Source organism: Elephantulus edwardii, unplaced genomic scaffold (assembly GCF_000299155.1).
Source record: "Elephantulus edwardii isolate Elephantulus edwardi_28Jun2011 unplaced genomic scaffold, EleEdw1.0 scaffold00204, whole genome shotgun sequence".
NCBI lineage: Eukaryota > Metazoa > Chordata > Mammalia > Macroscelidea > Macroscelididae > Elephantulus > Elephantulus edwardii.
Genome location: NW_006399954.1, coordinates 3,836,758 through 3,844,285, shown reverse-complemented (window position 1 = coordinate 3,844,285; position 7,528 = coordinate 3,836,758).

Below are 7,528 nucleotides of genomic sequence, written 5' to 3'. Positions count from 1 at the left end.
CTTAATCTGAATGTTCAGATTTAGAGGAGTATCTGATAGACAGCAATTTGTGGAGCAGTTAAAGATAAATCCTTTATTGTGGGGGTAAGCATTAGTTAAAATGTTGACCCCACCCTTAGCCCAGTGCCATTACCCACTTACTTCCCAGCTCCACCCTCCACCAGGATAACCCTTCTCATCTACCAAGTCCCTTCAGAGTCATCAAATTAATCACAGAGGATGGAAACTAAGTTGAGATCTTAATGCTTGGAAATCACCTAACAATTTACAGTTCAGTGTTTATGTTCTCTTTTTTAATTATCACAACATTGTGAGAAACTGGTTGTAGGCCCCATTTGACAGAGCAACTGAAGCTGGCTTTAAATGTTTGTGCAAATTCCATCACAGCGATCCTCAGAAGCTGAGCTTAAGGCCATGACTGTTGTTCTTTAGACACATATTCCCAGTACTATACTCCCCTGTGGGAGCTCTGATGGCCCAGTGGGTAAGGAATGCTGCTGCCAATCTCCTCTCAAGCAACTTAGAGACCCAGCAAGGTAAGCTGTAAGGTGGTTCCCAGTTGACAGCCTTGAGCTAAGCTGAGCTGAACTAGGTGTCCTGACAAGAATACAGCAATTTCAAATTTCAAAAGTTACTTTTTCTTTTCTGTTTCATCTCCAAGGCGCTGATGGCAGTGAAGTTGTTAAGCACTTGACAGCTAACCAACAAGTTGGTAGTTCAAAGTCACCAGCGACTCCTGTTTTAGTCTGCTTCCTTCCGCAAAGATGGCCACCTTGGAAGCCCTCCACGACAGCGCTATTCTCTGTAGAATACAGAGGAGCATCGACTGGCCGCAACAGGTTAGCTTTTGTATTATAATATCAATTTATCCCAATTTCTCTTTCATCCTTTTGAGTCAAGTGATATTTAGTATTTAAAAACAAACAAGCAAAACAAAACAATAAAAAGTTGCTCTTAGTTGATTTGGATAGGCACCCTGTGGAACACAGTACAGTGACTGTAGTGTCATATTCCATAGGGCACTGTGACGATGACCCAAAGGTCATATATGTCTGGGGGTTCAAATCCACCAGTGACTCCAAGGGGAAAAAATGAGCATTCTCGTGAGATAATATTTTGCAAATCTAGAGGGGCAGCTGTGAGTCAATTCTGAAACTATTGTAATAAGTTCAACTGAGTTACTATGTTGTCCTTTAATGAGTAAACTCAGTAGAACAAAACTCTATTTTAAAATCACCCTGAATTGACAGCACATGGAAGCAATTAAATTTCTTAACAAAGATAATGTAACTAATATAAAGTAGATATTATGTTCTTGTTTAGGCATTGCCTCATATATAGGTTAAATATATATATTTAAATATATATTTAACATATCTATTAATATATATGAAGGTTAAATGCAATTAAAATGGTGGATTATTTTAATAATTACAAGATCAAACTCCCAATTTATTCTCTTGAGAATGAAAAGCAACAGGGATTTTGTTGAATATAATGCATGTGTTTAGAGACCACACTTTATGTTTTACTGAATCCTGTGTTCTCCATTTTCAGATCTTGTCTTTCCTGAAGACAAAATAGCCCCGTTTGGTGAATTGTGTGGCATTGTGTTTGTTTATTTGTAGAGGGGAAAAATAGGCTTCTCTGGAAAGCTGGTGTCTGTGTTCTCAGGGGTTATAAAAATGGGAATCATTTTTATTGGCAATCCACTGGAATAGTGCTGAGACAAATGGAAACTTGAAGATAAGGATCCTCTGAGGTGAGCACATACAGCTGTTGGGAATTGCCAGAGAATCTGACCAATAAAGGAAGTCACTATTTTTCTAGGCCTGAAGTGAGTTATGGGGCAAGGTGGGTGTTGTATATTTATGTAAGGCAGCAGCAGGGAGTTTAAGCGGCTGTATATTGCTGAAAGAGCATCATTCACATTCAGGCTGAGACAAAAGGTGGAAATGAAGTAACATCCTGGCCGAAGAAGGCCTCACGACAGAATAATAACATTTCAGAGAAGAGGGCCTTGTGCGAGGCTGTGGGTCAGCCTCAAAATGAGGAAATGATCAAGATGCCTTGTCAGGCCTTCAAAAAACAGTCACACACACACACACACACACACACACACACACACACACACACCGTGACTCTCGGGATTCAGGCCTGGCCAAGCGTCCTTGGGAGGAAGGCCATTTATCTTTCACTGAAAAGTGTACACAATTACTAGCAACCTTCATCAGTATAGTCAGCAAGATAGGTTTGCCAAAAGTACTAGGAAAAATATATATCAATACACATATTCCAGTTAGGATCCCATTTGGTGTTTATTATAATGCACTTGTAGCCTCGCAGCTTCAGTAGAGATACTAATTCAGGGCAGTGTGTGAAGGACTAAAGTGGCTCTGGCTGCTGGAGAGACTCAGTTGAAGGGAGGAAGAGACTGTCTTATCTCTGATGTTTATTTATTGTGTCCTTTTGTTTAAAGGAAGTTGCAAGTAGAGGAAGGGGTCATGAAATTATACTCCACCAATGACAAATGGTGAGAGGGAATGAGAGATGATTCACTCCAGAAAAGAAAATGACTAGAGGAGGAGAAAAGCATTCCTTTCTAACATACAAAATAAATAAATTTAAGAAAAATTAAATAAAAATATAAAAATGCACAGTTAGTCTGGGTATTTCTTTGAAAATGAGCTACTTTTAACAGAAGTGGTGGAGTGTGTAAACTAAATGCTAATTAAAATATCATCAAACTGTCAATGGTGGGTTGTGGTAAATTTTATAAAATCTTTAGCCATTTTAGCTCAAAAGCACATAGAGAACTTTTAGGATCTCCTGCAACTCAGGAAACTTATAGTTAATACTGAAATAGGATGGTTAGTACAATCCAGGACCACACAAAAGTCCTATATTATCCTTGAAGTTGATTTATTTTTCATAGAGATGTGACAAGTTTGAAAATTTAAGTAAAATTAAAAGGCTTTCTATAAACACGTTTATATTTTATAGTTCACAGGCTAGATTTGTGAGTTTTTTTGTATTAGGGCTTTTTATGTTGAAATGTCAAAATGATTTTATTCTGGGAAAACCCATATTCACAAACCCAAGAAGATTTTATTTAAGCTGTAGAAGGAAGAGTAAAAAAGAAAAAAGGGTCACAGAATGGATAAGGTTGTTATAGTAAGCTGTCATTTTTAAAAAAAAGTAGATTAATTAAACTTCCTTTATTAACCTTTTCTAATAATAGTAGTTCTTCAATGTTTTCGTCTTGACTGGTACGTTTGTACATATGTGACCTATATATATATTATGAGGACATGGTTTGGAGTACCTTTTCAGTAACCCAAGGCAAAAACCCTAGGAATAGACTAGGAATGGCTGAACCTCCCCAGAACAGAGCACTTTGCAAATGGGAACAGTTCATACTTCATTTGCAGGTGAACTTCTCTTACACAGAACTGAAGCCAAATATTTCTGCGAATGACAGATTCAATACATCTGTGAAATGATCCCACTTGCCAATTTCCCATTTTCCCACAGGGGACATCTTAAGGGCAGTGGTCATGCAAATTCATTCCTGCCTTCTGAAGCATCAGGTAATGGCTGTGACCAGAGGCAGGATTCCAAGATCATTATCCCACTGGTCTGATCCTATATGGGGGAGGGGGAGATCTAATATTTTGACCACACACTTTGTCTCATGGCTTACTTGCCTGGCACTAAAAATGCATTGGTGAAGAACGCACTGAAATCGGTCACTCACTGGAGCACACACCTCACAATGCTGTCAGAAAATGCCATTTCCACAGAGTTTAAACTCCATTGAGATAAAATAATGTCTTAAACCTTCGCTAAGCAGAACCAATTTTACTCCTTTTTTTAATATCTCTCACCAGGATGAAATTATTTGGATAAGAATTACTGATCAGTTAATATAAAAAATCAATAAAGACAAGTTAAAAAATCATTTTCTCTTTCGTCCCTTTTATAAATGCATTGAATAAAGACTCACCGGATTGGCTGTACTGTGTGTGTTGAAGAGGGGGGAAAAAAATCAACCTCTCTCCATTTAAACAGGATTTTAACCTTTCCACCTTAGCCTCTTACATTTTCTTTCCTTATACTCAAAGCATTTAGGTAAATTAGGAAGAGGTCCCTCCATAAAAATGCAAGGGGATCAGTTAAACTTTCATCTGTAATTTATTCATGAAGGAGCAAGGTCTTGCCTGGCCATGCTGTGCATCATCCTGTCAGAATGACTTTCTCTCTTGTTGAGAAGGGAGATAGAAAGACAGGGAATGAGGCAGGGCTTTCCTGGTAATTGCTGTGAGGATAAAAATGCTGGAGCTTTCTTCCTTGGTTAACAGAAATGGGAGCAAAAGTTGGGAAAATAAAAGCAGTGACTGACTTAGCATATAAATGTGTGAATGAGTAGAAACATTGTAAATACTTACACATTATATATAATGCATCTGTATTTTACATAATATTTAATTATGTACTCCATTCATCTGAGCTTACTCATTATTTTGTGGAGGTGCACCATCTATTCAATATATAAATTGGTGAACACGATGTATGCCAATGTAAGATACATCTGAATTAAATTGACTGCATTATACAGTTTCACCCTTACATTGCTATTTAGATATACCTTCAGAGGGGTTGCCATTCTAATAATAGTCATTCAAGTGCATAAAGAATAAGCCCACCCTTGGCCCATGTGAGCAAGCAAATACATATACATACTTGAACATGTGCAAGTTCAGAAGATTTGTTAGTCTTTTAAAAAGTCTTACATTTCCTTTTTGAAATGTAACTGTGATTTCATATTTAATATTCCCTCTTCAAAGTTCCTCATTCTTTAAAATAATTTCCTGTTTGAGTTTTGTGGGGTTTTCCCCCTTTTCTTTCTAACCCTCATTCTTCCCACTTTCAAATGTACTTCACAGATGGAGGAACAAGATTGCTGCATGCCTTGGAAGATCCTGTTCTAGTTCACCAATAGGTTACTCAGTTTTGTCATCCCCACACCAGCATTCAAAAATTACCATCTTTTCTACATGTAAAAAAGGAAAGGGATGGAATTTGCATTAGTTCTTTTAGTCAGGAAATTACAAAATATACACTTGCAAAGTAAGCAAATTTTGCAGTCTGCCGGCCCATCCATCTTTTTAATGAGCCTTGTTTATAACCTGACGCCATGTTTCTAGTCACCTCCCCTGTTTACGTCTTTGGCCCCTTTAATTAAGAGAAGAACCAGTTAAAAGAAAGTAAGAAGAAATATTAATATGATCTGATTAATTCAGCTAGCAGGAGGTTATGGGGTACCAAGGTTATTATAACCTATAAAGGCAATGTGAATAAAGCTGTGTTCATTTGTAATTTTATTAGGCGGAGCAAATTAGTGAGTCTGTATAGCAGTGACAAAAGACCCATTCCTATTCTCCCTTACCCCCTACTGCAAGGGCCAGGTGCCCAAAGTTAGGCTCCATATTAGGCAAATGAGATCTGATAAATCTCAGCTGTACATCTAATGAGAACCTCAGGCTGGTGCTGTGCTAATTTGGAAAGATTAGCTGGGATGTTCATGTATGGCTATTTAGAGTCCAGTGAAAGAAAGTAAGGCTTAGGCAAGAGGGAGAAAAACTTACCAAGAGCTAAAGACAGAGAGGTAACACTCTCCTTGCAAAGATAAGGTCAGAAAGAATTGCTTTTAAGCAATTGCTTTTAAGACTCTTCAAAACAAACTCTCAGGACTGTTTGTGGAGTGAAGTGCAAACTGTGCTTCCAGTGTGCTATCGATGGTCACCACACTCTTGATAATGAGAAGACTTGAAGGTCCACTTGGGTGGGCGGATAGTTGTTTCCCTTAGACCCAGCTGCCCCAGCATGTCCTCAGACATTTAAAAGTACTCTCTGTCCACTTTCATGAAGTGAAAATAAAAATGAAGTTTTTTCTTGGACTAGCTTAAGGACTTTAAAAAAGAGCTCTATTATTTATTTTAAAATCCCACTTTAAGAAATTTACAATTAAGGTTGCATAGTGGAATGTACTTGGGGCGGTGGGAGGGATGCGGGGGGATTGTGTCCAGGGAGGGAGTCTTTCTTTTACTTTTGAAAGAGAGGAAAGAACTGGGGGGTGGGGGGAGAGGACTGGGTGGGGATAGAAGTGCTGCAATGAATGAATGGAAATCCAAATTCTCTGTAAATGTTCACTAACATTATTAAAAAAAAATTAAAAAAATAAATAAATAAAAAGAAATTTACTTGGACCTCCAATATATAAAATGTATTCTCCCTGGTCTTGTTATACCACACTAATTTCTCTAAACTCTCATTTCGGGTTGCTGCCCTGGCATAGTTGTTGCATACGGAGCTCTAGCAGTATAGTGAAGTGCTCTGGTGGAGTAGTAGTAAGAATCTGTGCTGCAACCCTAAAGGCATGCTGCTCAAATACACCCGCTGCTCGGCAGTACTTGTTGTTAGGTGCTGTTGAGTCACACTTCCTGACACTCAAGACCCCATTGCGGCAGTCACCCTGTTAATCCGGGTCTTTCTTATGTCGACCCTCCACCCTTCCCAGCATCATATCCTTCTCCAAGGAATAACCCCTTCTAGAAACACACCCAAAGTATGTGAGGGAGAGACTCATCATTCTTGCTTCCAGAGAACAATCCGGTTGCACCCTCTCCAAGACATATCTGTTCATTTATCTTGGTTGTCGATGGGATTTTCAGTGTTCTTCTACAATACTAGAGTGCAAAGGAATCATTTCTTCTGTCATTATTATTTATTGTCGAACTCTCAGATGCATAGTAGATGACTGGAAAAACTATGGCCTGAACAGACCCACCTTAGTCCTCAAACTGACAATAGACAGATGGGCAATCTCCTTCCATGCAATTTACTGCTTCTAAAAACACACTGGGGGGGGACAGCGATGAATCTGTTCTGACTCAACAGTAAACAACAGCCATTTTTGCACAGTGATCAAGCACTCCAGCTAATAAGTTAAAGGTTGACAGTTGGAAGGTAACAGTCTCTCCAGCTGATAGATGTTAGGCTGCTTCTGTAAGATTTATAGTCTTGGAACCTCTATGCAACAGTTGGCCTCTGTCCTGTAGGGTTGCTGTCAGAACAGACCGAATGGCAGTGGGTTTTATTCAGGGTTTGGTAATCTCATTTCTGGCTGTGTATTAGTTTACTGTTGTAGTGTACTACTTATTCAGAACTGACTCATAGCTGATCCTCCCATGAGTTTCCAATGTATCAGAGAGCTGGACAGTGACTAAGGAAGACAGAAGAAGTGATGCCTTTGAGTTGTGGTACCACCAGGAGGACAAGTAGGTCTGTTCTTTTCTGTAATACATCCCCTGTCCTAAAAAGTTAGTCAAGCTTTTTGGAGTCTAAATTCTCATACATTTTAATGTATGTTTATACTGTCATTCCTACTTAGAAACAGTTTCAAACCATAATTATTAGAATGTTTCTCTAGAAAGAGAATACTTTGATATTAAAATTTTAAATAATA